Source organism: Lissotriton vulgaris, chromosome 3_1 (assembly GCF_964263255.1).
Source record: "Lissotriton vulgaris chromosome 3_1, aLisVul1.2, whole genome shotgun sequence".
NCBI lineage: Eukaryota > Metazoa > Chordata > Amphibia > Caudata > Salamandridae > Lissotriton > Lissotriton vulgaris.
This window is the reverse complement of record NC_141689.1, coordinates 980,239,935-980,252,462: the sequence shown is the minus strand read 5'-3', so window position 1 is coordinate 980,252,462 and position 12,528 is coordinate 980,239,935. Positions and strand designations below refer to the sequence as shown.

General features: G+C 49.6%; 1 protein-coding gene across 4 annotated transcripts in view; it reads left to right on the top strand.

Annotated features, from left to right (window-relative positions):
• The window catches only part of VPS13A (vacuolar protein sorting 13 homolog A), a 2,146,181-nt gene that overhangs the window by 712,764 nt on the left and 1,420,889 nt on the right, over positions 1 to 12,528 (top strand). The gene's annotated exons all lie outside the window — the stretch shown is intronic.

Here is a 12,528-nt window from a genome sequence, read left to right as displayed (position 1 = left end):
ACAGTATACCTTAGGTATCCAGGGCATAGGTGTACCCAGGGCCTACCAGGGGCTGCAGCATGTATTATGCCACCCCTGACTGGCCATCCAAATCTGACAGAACTGGCTGCACGACAGCTGGGGCAAGGTGGTGTAATCACCCTTTGCTTTAGATATAGTATTCCTATATCTAACCCTAAAATGGACACATGTATTCCTATCAGGGCATGGCAGGCCTTATCAATCCTGAAGGCAGAGTGCTTGGAATTATGTGAGATGGTGCTCTGGCATGAGCTGAGCCCGTTTGCAGCTTGTGGAACCAAGTCCTGATAGCTGTTCCATGATAACGCGTACCATATACTCTTAAGTGCATTATAATCCTCGCGGTTATTTGCCAACTTTGGTATCGCTTTATAAAAACATGTCGAGTAAGGTGTCCTACGAATTGGAATACTAACCCCTCGCCAATTCTGGCGATGGGGTTAGCATTCCACCCTTCTAGAGGGACACAACATGTATGTAACTGTGAACCCCGGTTAAAGTTAACTCGAGCCTCAGCATCACAAAATGGATGCTGCCACCACAGACACAAGTCTGACCTCCTGCTGCTGGGAGTCCTTCCAGCGAGGAGAGCTTGGACAAAGGGTTTCCTGTCAAGGGCGGTGCTAGCACCATCCCAGACAGGGTTTTGTGTATCCCAGGTAGGCAGGGCTGAGACTGGCCCTTGCTACCTTCCAAAAGAGGAGCACCCCGGACCCTCCTGGTCCACTACAGACGCCATCTTGACTCCACCGCGTGGGCTTGACTTTGCCAAGGTTTGTTGCCCCAATCCTGGGTCCAGCATCGCCGACAGCAGACACCTTCGTGGGACAGCTCGCACCTCCAGCCTGGTCGCCGACAACGCCTCCTAGCCCGTGTGACTGCAGAGTCCAGCGTCGCCCACTCACCTGGTCGAGGTGACTTCATCCGGTGCCATCCTGGTGCCCACACAATCACTGGCTAGTGATTAAGAACTGAGTCCCCTCTGCTTTCAGGTCGTCTCCATCACCGATCCAGGCTGGGATCACATCGAACATCTTCACTGGTCGCCTGCCAGCAACTTCTTCTTTCAGGCTCCATAGACTACAACGAGGATTCCCGACGTCTTTTGAACCCTATGCAGCCGCAGCCCCTGGGCTAGGTAATCCGAGCATTTCGGTGCTCCAACGCAGGTTCACTATCTAAGTGTCCAGATCCTTTGTCGTTTTTAGTCTACCTAGTCGGATTCGTCCGATAACAGTAACTTTACAAATACTAGCCTCCATAAACTTTGTCACGCGTGAGAGTGCACACTCTGCACCCGATCTCCCTAGGCCTCCTGCTCCTAACCTTAGGGTTCAGTAGTGTAGTCCTAGCGATCCTGAAGCCTCTGTATCTTGTTACTTACCTGCTAGTATTTCGCATTCCACTTTTAGTGTATATGGTTTTTCGTGCCCCTCGGGCATTTGCGTAAATTGTGCAACTTGAAGTATTTTCATAAGAGTTTTGTATTGAGCTGAGCTCCCTGACTCATAAAGAGTTCAGGGTAGACTTGTTATAAATAAATATCCTTTATTTTCGTAACAACTTGTGTGGTGTCCTTTCACTTGGTGTTCAAGGGGTATATGTGATGGTATAACAGCTGGCTTAACACGCCCTCTAGAGTTTAGCCTAAAGACTGCTCTTGTCCATGCTACTAGGATAGCTGGTCTATAAGGTTGACTTACAACCAATCATCAATAAGGGTCGTTTGGTATGATACACATTGATCACTAGAATAGTGAGCACTATATATCAGGCCAACTTCTCACAGCACATAGATAGATAAGGTGACAGTCTTACCCCAAGCAGCACCGTGACGCCCGCGTATCTGCCCCTTTGATCCACCCAAGTGGCCTGTACCGACAGAGGGAAGGAGTTTTTGATCAGGACCCCGACTCCCCTGGAGACTGTGGTGAACCCAGCATGCACTACCAACTTGTACCCCCCTCTATGGAGGGCCATGCATCTATTACCAACTAGGTGCGTCTCCTGCAGCATGAAGAAACGTGGAGGCAGCACCAGTTAGGAAGTGAATTGTAGAAGCATCTAGTTGTATCAAAATTTCTTTATTATTCTTTGTTAAGAAGTACACAAAACATCCACCGCGTTTCGCTCCCACCCCGGGAGCTTCGTCAGGGCTGAAAACAAAGTGAAACATATATATATATATATATATATATAAATATAAACATAAAAATACACAGTATAGACAACATGAACACTACATACATAACTAAATCATGGTTAAAACCGTTTTATAGAAAACGCAAAACGAAATGGCACTAGACAATAAATGGCACAGTCACATACAATTCAAGAATAAATACACAAAATGGACTTAAACAACAAGAATATACATGAATAATAGAGTTCGTTTCATTTTCTGAAGGGCGTAACCCAAAGATTCCGCCTAATCCTGATAGCTGGAATGGTGGCGGTCAAGGTAAGTAAAATTACAAGTGTGAGAAGAACAGGCAAGGGAGGAAAGAACAAAGGCATTATAAAGAAAAAGGAGACAAGATATGGCATAACCAAAAAAGGCTACTAAATCTGGGGAATGTCGCTTGATAAGTTGACTGACCATCGACCTCTTGATCTTGTCCCCCAGACCATTCACATTCCAGCTCAGAACTCTCATCCCTGAATCTCTACTACCCTGCCCCATTCAACCCACGTGCTAAACGTCTCGCTTTATTAATGGAACCTGAGACAATAAAGGAAAAAATAGAAAAAACAAAAGAAAAACAAAAAAAATACCACAATCACAACACAACAAATACAACAATACTCCACTCCCCCCACCCCCCTCCCTGCACCCCTGCTCACAGCATTTGCCAATCCCCAACTCGCAGTGTGCCTGTCGCCCCATACTCTAATTAACCGACTATCTAAATGTAGATCTGAGGAGGAGTTCAACGCTCCCTGTCCCTATCCCGCCACCCAGGGTACAAACACCGGCATTGAATCTCCATCAAGGAAAGCGTGTGCGTGATAATGTCTCGTTTCCGCCCCCCCTCCGGAAGACCCCCCCAGGGAAGAGCCCACAACACAGACAGTAATATTGTTCATCATTCCTGCTCCGGAGGGCCCCCACCGTCCTCGTCACTCCGTCTCTGAGGCTCCTCCCGGGAAGGAAGACCGTCAACCTAGTCCGAGGCAATTTCAGGATTGTCAAAGGACCAGACCTTTCCCTGAGTCTCGACTCGCAGCTTAGCAGGGAACATCATGGCATACTTATATCCTTTGTCTCTGAGCCACTGCTTGACTCCAAGAAAGCTTTGCCGCTGTTTCTGAACCTTCTGGGTGAAGTTTGGAAAGAAATTGAGGGTGGAGTTTTCATATTTCAAAGGGCCCCCCGACCTAGAGGCTTGCAGGATAGCTTCTCTGTCCCTGAAGTTGAGGACCCTTGCGATCACTGACCGAGGAGGGGCCCCCGGACGCGGCGTTCCTCCCGGTATTCTGTATGCCTGTTCTATCGTGAAGAAGTTCCCCAGCCCCTTAGGTTTCAGATGATTGAGTATAATGTCTTCCACAAACAAGTCAGGGGCCTGACACTCAGCCTTCTCCGGGACACCAGTAATACGTACATTGTTTCTTCGGACCCTCCCTTCATACTCATCCAGCTGGCGGCCCGCCATTTCACTAGAGGCTCTAAGGTTCCGAACCTCCGGTTGCAACTGCGCCACATCATCCGTTAAGCTCGCTGTCTTAATATCCAGCGACTTTACCTTCTCACTCGTTTTTGGTGAGGTCAGCTCAGATCAAATTGACCTCTATGGTCACTGTGTCTAGCTTGTGGTCGAGCGTTTCCATCTTTTGTCCGAGAGATGTTTTAACCCCATCTATGGCGGTCCTCACGTCCTGTAGCCTGGGCTCAGATGCAGGACAGGAGGCCTCCGCACCCCCGTCTTGAGTTCATCCAGACCCAGTAGGCGAGCCCCTGGGCTGCGTGTGCCGATCCAACTTGTTGGCTTGAACATACCGGGACCCCCTGGTGGACTTGTATTGCTGCTTCTCCACTTCCGGTTCAGGGCCAGCACCCGGTCTCTCAGACTCGCCACACCGTCAACGGAGGGCAGTTCGAACTGCCGGCAACAATCTCAGCCCTTATCCAGGCCAGCCGATGACATTCGCCACCACTAGGGTAACCAGTCAGTAACCAGTCAGGTCAACGCCAGTGTTTGTGTCCACCTACCGACACTCCGACCCCCCCCCCCCCCCCCCCCCCCCCCGCCCGACAGTCGGCTCTCAGAACAGTTCACGGCCTCCACCTCTCGGATTGCATGCAATCGTTGTCCAGCAGAGTCATGTGGTTCCATCAAGACGATGCCTCAATCCGCCCAGTCCCCCCGTGCTACACAAGATCGTCAACACGTCTTGGGAATGCGCTATGATCTTTAGTCCAAGACAATGACGATGTCATCCGAGTCCACTTCCGGCTCCTGGTCACTTTCCCACTGACTATTCTTTCCATGCGTCTCTCAGTCCAAACGTAGCGAACTGCCAGCAGTGCGTCTCCCCCTCACAACTCCCTGCCAGCATAGCTTCCTATGTGTCTTTTTGGGGGGATTTATACGCTCTCCCAGGCCCTGGAGCATGCCTGAAATAGGTCCACTTCTGCGAGTTTCGCGTGTCTTCACTGCCCGGTTGCTCCGCTCTCCGAGCCGATGCGCCACATCTGAGGTGTAGATAGGGGGTGTGGGGGGAAATCCCGCCGTTTAGGGCCGCGTCCAGGAGCCCCCGTGTCTCTCTCAGCCCTCCAGATCAGGGGTCTCACTCCACGGCCAGCTGCACCTCCACCCGGTCGTCGCTGGGCGCGCTGAACTCACCGCGCTGCCGCCTGGAAAAGACGCCCGTTGTGGGTCAAACAGGGCTTCCTTCTCATCAGGCGGGTGGTTGGTGAGCCGAGGGGTGTCCCACTTAAGGGGCGAACGCAACTGGCGGCAGATGTGGGGCCGGACTGGCGACTTACGGTTTCCGGCCCTGCTGTTGATCAACTCCAGCCGTGGTCAAAGCCAACTCGAGACCCCGGACTCCTCCAGCCGTAGGCCCCAAACTCGCTGACGTTCTATCTTGGCGTCCCGGCGGCGGAATCAGCCATGGATTACAGCAGTCAATGCCGCTTCCCTCCACCCACAAGTTACAATGATCCGGTGACAGGATTTAATGCAGGATATCACCAGTGGCGGCGGGGGTCTCGGGGCCCTGGGCTCACGTGGCCATCTTAGGCTCGCGCCAAGCTCCTCCCACATATCTTGCTTTTAATGTCAGTCGCTTCTGCCTGTAGGAATGAGAGAGTTAAAAGAAAACTAAGAGTGAACTGAAACAAGAAAATAATGAGTCTGTCATGCCAATCCGTACCTATATAATGGCTGTGAGTTTGAGAGTGATGGAGCTGCAGTGAATGTTGCTTTCCTCTCTCATACCAAAGTGAGATTCGGTCAGGTGAAAATGCTTAATACAGTGATGAGTAAATCTCATAATACAGTTAAACCTTCAAACATACACAATATATATCCCGTGGACCATTTGGTTCTGGGTTGTCTTGTTTAGCTTCTCACCAGGATGTTGTATGATTGTCTGAAAGTCCTGCAGGCTGCAAATTAAAACTCACATTGCCACAAGTTTGAAGTGTTACTAAAAACAGCTACAAACTACATACATTGATGAGTTCCACAAAGCTTAGGGTGTTGGGTTCTGATCCAAAAAGTTATGCAGCCCTTACAGTGACTGTCAGCAGTATTCAATTTCATATAAAAATAGCACGCTTTATGAAGAACCTTGATATAAATTTGCTTTTGAGTTCACAGCAGGAAATATATAAAATACCACTCCATGATATGTCGTGAAAAAATGTATGAACACACAAAGGGGGAAGAGGGTCCTGGAGGATGTTTAACGACCAGACAATGCTACTGCCCCTACCATAACAGTTACACCAACAAAAATTAGCAATGGGTCAAGAAAAAGAGAACTAAATGTCTGTGTGAAAGAAGGTGGAATCAACTGATCTTATCAAAGGGACCAATGAAATCACACCTAGGGTATTTATTCTTTATGAAAAAATTCCCATCAGTCTCGACCGAAAACGCCCTTCATCATCTGGGAATCCTTCACTCCATGAAGGTAAGACTGTATACCCACAGTAGATTGGCAGGTATATACGCCTAATCTAGCCTGTGAGACCCAGTGATATATGTGATATGTAAGGGTGTCAGGTTCCAACTAAATAGCAGTGCAAACAACGTGAAAAAATCATAAAAGTGACAAGTGTGTATGAGCAGATAAAATTGGATAGTGAAGGGGTGAGAAACTTTTAATGTGCACCTCTTCACTCCCAAATCATAAAAAGAGTGCGAAAATAGTAGTATAAACAAATAACTACTAATGAGTATGTTAGGTCGACATGTTTCTGCAGACTAGACGGAGCCAAAAGGTATCCTGCTACTTCATCAGGACCATTAACGCTACTGCTATATCATTAAATCCAAGTATAAATGTAAAAAGGTATTTATCACCCGATTGTGATTTCAATCAACCTTCTCCTGACTTTGTGGCAGGAGAGGACAGCTCCACCTCACCTGGCTACAGCGCTGGTAATGGCTCCACTGGATAAGGACTCTAAAAGGCTGGATCAATTTTAAAAGAGGTTGTTCTTCTCAGCCAGCTTGGGGCTGCGGTTGGTTAACAACGCCTGCTTATTGGGCCGTTACTCCCATGTATTGTGGGATTCTGTAGCTCAGGTCTTGCCTCAATGTTCAGAGGAAGTCCAGGCTGTTCTTTCCCAAGCAATTGCGGAGGGTAAGGATGCTGCTAAGTTTGCCATCAGGAGTGGTTTGGACACCGCTGATCCGTTGGGCAGGGCGATCTCTACGACTGTGGCGTTGCGGCGCCACGCCTGGTTGCATTCAACTGGGTTCTCATCCGACGTCCAGAGCTCGCTTATGGACATGCCTTTTAATGGCTCCTGCCTCTTTGGCGATAAGGCCGACAATGCCCTGGAGTGCTTTAAAAACTCTTGGGCCACGGCCAAGTCTTTGGGTCTTTCCATAAAGAACCCTGCCACGTCTGGGGTTTGTTCCTTTCGGGTCCAGGGCAGGGGCACCTAAGCACGCTCCTCCAATAAGCCTGGGCGGAACCAGCCTCAGCGCTGCCGTGGATTCCGCAGGGGCGGGTCTGGCAACCATCGCACGGGTCAGTCCACCTCCACCCGCTACTTCCACCTCTAAGCCTTCCTAATCAGAGCTTCAGGGAGCACCTCACGCCAGTGGGTGGCAGGGTTCACCACCACTGGCGCGAAATTACATTGGACAAGTGGGTGCTACAGATAATCTGCCAAGATTACTCACTCACCTTTCAGGCCTCCCCTCCATCCGTACCACCGCATGTCGGGGGATCAGTTGGCTCTTCTCTGTCAGGAAGTCACGGCCAAGGGGGCCATCGAATGCGTTCCTGGTCAGGAAGTAGGGAGTGGTTGTTATTCTCACTACTTTCTTATCCCCAAGAAGGTCAAGGGGGGGCCTGTGCCTCATCTTGGACCCCCGGGATGTCAATCGCTTCCTCCGGAAGGAGAAGTTCAAGATGCTGACTTTGGCTCAGGTCCTGCCTGCCCTGGATCCTGGAGGCTGGATGGTAGCATTGGACTTGCAGGACTCTTATTTTCAGACCCCTTTCCTGCTGACCCACCGGCGCTACCTGCGGTTCACCGTAGACCAGGAGCATTTGCAGTTTGCTGTGCTCCCATTCGGCCTTACCAGTGCACCTCTGGTGTTCATGAAAGTGATGGCGGTGGTCGCGGCTCATCTGCGCTGGGCAGGGATGTCAGTCTTCTCCTACCTCGACGACTGGTTGTTGAAGGCAGGCTCGCCCCAAGCAGTCGTCAGCCACCTCCAGACTACGGCGGACCTCCTGCATTTGCCGGGGTTCTCCATCAACGTGCAAAAGTCACCCTCTCAGAAGCTCCCCTTTATTGGAGCAGTTCTGGATTCTACGCTGTTTCGGGTTTATCCTCCTGAGCAGCGAGTCCGGGATATTCAGGCTATGATTCCGATCTTTCAGCCTCTATCCAGGGTCGCAGTCAGGATGACCCTCTGGCTTCTGGGCCTGATGGCCTCCTGCATCCTGCTGGTGACACATGCCAGATGGCGTATGCGGGATCTGCAGTGGGACCTGAAGTTCCAGTGGGTGCAACATCAGGGTAACTTCTCCAATCATGTTCAGATCTCGGAGGGCGTTGCACGACAATGGCAGTGGTGGCTCACAAATCGCAATTGGGTCAGTGGCAGATCCCTCTCCCTTCCCCAACCGTGGTGAAGGATGCGACCCTCCTGGGATGGGGAGGCCACTTGGGAGAGCCGTAGATCAAAGGCCTCGGGTCTCCGGCGAAGACCCGGCTCCATATCAACCTCCTGGAGCTGCGGGCGATCCGACTTGCACTGAATTCATTCCTTCCCTCTGTCCGGGGAAGTGTAGTGCAGGTGTTCACGGACAACACCACCGCCATGTGGTATTGCAACAAACAGGGCGGGTGGGGTCTTGGACCCTATGCCAGGAGGCTCTGCGCCTCTGTACATGGCTGGAACGTCAAGGCATTACCTTGGTGGTTCAACACCTGGCAGGTTCTCTGAACGCCAGGGCTTGATGGATCACAAATGGCGTCTGAACTCGGAGGTGGCGCAAGGTCTCTTTCAGCGATGGGGAGAGCCTTGGTTAGATCTATTCACCACCGAAGAGAACGTGCAAGGTCATCAGTTCTGCGTGTTGGAATTTCCAAGGCGACACTCGCACGGCGACGCTTTTTGTCACGAGTGGAGTTGCGGTCTGTTGTACGCCTTCCCGCCTATATCACTCCTGCCCAGACTGCTGAAAAAGATCAACCTCGACCGGGCCCAAGTCATTCTTGTGGCTCCCGACTGGGCTTGAAGACTATGGTATGCCGAGTTACTCAGTATGGGCATCAATCCCCCGATCCGTCTGCCTCTTCGGGAGGATCTTCTGTCGCAGCACCCGAACCTGTTCAGCCTCCACCTCCATGGGTGGCGATTGAGCGGCGACAGTTTACACCTTTCGATCTTCCGCCCGAAGTCTGTGATGTCATTCTGGCAACCAGGCGTCCCTCCACCAAAACGGTGTACGCCTGCAGGTGGAACAAATTTGTGGCATGGTGCACAGCAATGGCTGTGGATCCCCTTTCTGCCCATCGTCCTGAGGTTCTTCTGTTCCTTCTCTCTTTGGCTCAGCAGGGCTCTGGTCTGGGCACTATTAAAGATTATCTTTCGGCCATCTCTACCTTTCTACGGCTTCCAGATCAGCCTTCTTTTTTCAAGTCCCCGGTTGTAACCTGTTTCCTTATAGGCATTACGCATACGTTTCCACCCTTGCCCTTCATAATGCCTCAGTGGGACTTGAATCTTGTCTTGACTTTTCTGATGTGTGCTCCCTTTGATCCCCTTCATTACTACCCTTTGCGTCTTCTCACCTTAAAGATTGCTTTCCTGGTTGCTACCACCTCTGCCAGAAGAGTGAGTGAGCTCTAGGCTCTTTCTTCTAAACCAAACCTCCTTTCCTTTCTATTATGCGGTCAAGGTGGTTCTGAGAACCCGTCCTTCTTTCTTGGCAAACGTTGTCACGCCCTTCCACATCGGGTAGACCATCACTTTGCCCACCTTCTTTCCGCCTCAGCATCCTTCCAGAGAAGAGAGGCTCCACCGTCTGGACCCAAAACATGCGGTCGCATTCTATCTGCAGCGTACACAGCAGTTCCAGGTGGATGATTAGCTCTTTGTCGGCTACGTGGGTGCCAGTAAAGGTCGGGCGGTGCACAAACGGACCATTTCCCGGTGGATCGTTCTGTTTATCAAAGCTTGTTACTCCTTGGCCAAGGAGGAGCTTCCTGTGGGACTGTGTGCCCATTCCACCAGGGCAACGCCAGCCACTACTGCCTTGGGACGCGGCGCCCCCTTGCAGGACATTTGTCAGGCAGCTACGTGGGCCTCGCTCTACACGTTTACCAAACACAACTGCCTTGACAGTCGGGTCCGGGGAGACAACTTCTTTGGCCGTTCTGTGCTCCGTGACTTTCTGGTGTAATCTCGTTCGCGGACCCACCACCGGGGTTGGTATTGCTGGGGTATCTATTCTAAGGCAAGGAATCTATCACTAATGTGTCTCTTTCAGATGCACAAGTTACTACTTGTGTAACGATATATCTGTAAGAGACATTAGTTAGTGATAGATTCCTTACCGCCCCACCCATCCTCCCCGTTCTGGGACCGGATTACTAGGGTTAAGGTCATCCCCCTTTAGGGTCCTAGTTTTATTCACCAATGGTCAGTATCTTGCATGGCTCTGCGTTTCTGGCGCGGAAAGCCGTGTACAGACCTTACGTCAGCGTGCATCTGTGGCGCCTAAGTACCCTCCGTGACGTCATCTCGGCGCTGACGAGGCCAGTGACAGACGCGGAGCCGCAGGACGCCACCTACTGACGCGTAGTGGTACTGCTAAGCAAAACTTTCTGGATCCAGTCTGACGCCTGGGGATATTCTAAGGTAAGGAATCTATCACTAACTAATGTCTCCTACAGATATATTGTTACACAAGTAGTAACTTGTGCTTCTGTGCATCAAACTCTTCTTTGCCATAGAACCCAAGGAGTCACTAGCAGGCCTTTGTACTAATTCCACCAGGGCCAAGACTTCCACTTCTGCGATGGCGGCAGGCATGCCCGTTTCGGATATCTAGGGCTTCCCTTCATACTTTTGCGAAGGACTATGGTCTGGACGCTGAAGTGAGGATCGAAATCAAGTCTTGGTATCACCGACCATGCACCCACCAGGTGGGTGGACCCAGGTGGGTGGACTGCTAGGAGAATCTATTCAAAAGGTGAGGAATCTGCAGCTAGAAGTATCCATCAGAAGAAAAAGTAATTTAGCATAGGTAATGCTCTTTCTGATGGATACTATATCTAAATGCATATTCCTCACAGACCCACCCTCCTTGGTTGCATGGCTGGTTGTACCAAATATTCATATGATGTGGCTCCCACATGCAACAAAAAACTGCACCTACCATATGGACGTTAATGTCATCCAATAGCCCGGAAGATACGTTACAAAGAATGGATGCTCACTGATGTCATCATGTTGGGGGGGTGCTTTGTGGCACAGGTGACGTCATGATGTGTTAAGTGTGGTGCCACGATGGAGCCAGCGCCCCCTACTAATGTGGGAAAGCTATTGAAGAGTTTGTAGACTCAGACTGGTGCCTGGGATATTCAAAAGGTGAAGAATCTGTCAGTAGACATAGTATCAACCAGAAAGAGTGTTATCAAAGGTAAATAAGGTTTGCATCCTCCTGTATAAAAGTTGAGATTTCAGAACCTTGCTGTAGTGAGTTTACTCCTAATATTTGGAAAACATTCTTTTAAGAGAATTATCAAGAATTCTAGGTGTGGTTCTGGAAAGCAATATTAGTAGTAGATTTACAAAGGTAATCCAATGTGTAATATTTACTTGTGTGGGCTTTCCACTTGGTGAAAATGTCTGCGTAAAAAAGTTAAACATAAACGTGCATTTGCAAGTTTGACTTGTGTTTTCTTATCCACAAAGAACATTTATATTCAGCGGAGACCTGCTTCATCATCACCCACATTAAAAGTAGCCATGCTCCTTCCCTTTTCTCATCCTGAAAATTATCTTACACCTTCCCTTCATAGGAAACTATTTGAAAGTGTTTGCAAGTTGAGAAACAACCTGTGGATGTTATGTATATACTCACACACTTACATGTTCACCTACACCTCGCTGGAGTGCCCATAAACCCACCCCAACTGAAAACGTTCAAATGCGTAAACTCCACTGAACTAATTCTGAAAAGTCATCTGTGAGGGTGCAGTTCTGTGGGTCATAATTCTCAGAATCGGCATTGGGAATTTGCCATTAGTAATGGATGGATTTACTTCTTAGCTGAACATATAATTTCAAAAGTTTTGAACATAGGCTAGGCAAAGTTGGTAGTATATGATGAATCCTTTTATGAGATCCAATGATGTTTTGGACATGTTAAATCACTCTGCAAAAGAAACAATAACCTTAGGAAAGGCCACTTAGGATTTGTATACAGAAATGTTTAAATCATAGTCCCCATGTTATAAACCTGATCTTTTGTAGAACTTTTCCTCTCTGGTGTTCCCTAACTTGGAGCTTTCATCTTCTGGCAAACTCTGCTTCAGGTTTGGTCTTCTTCCTAAAGTTACTTTTCTTGCAGCATAAGCTGCCAGTTTGACCCTGTGTGCATGCCTCAGCCAGGCCAGTGTGCTTGATAGGTCATGTTGACTCCAGCTCTCCCCTGCTGTAGCTAATTTCAGATGGACCCTTTATGGTTGTCATGTTAACACACAAACGGTGCCTGGCCAAAAAAGCTTTTTAGGTCTCGCGACCTATCAATGCGCGCAAGTGCATTGAGCGGAGCGAGAATTCAAGTGCTCAAAAT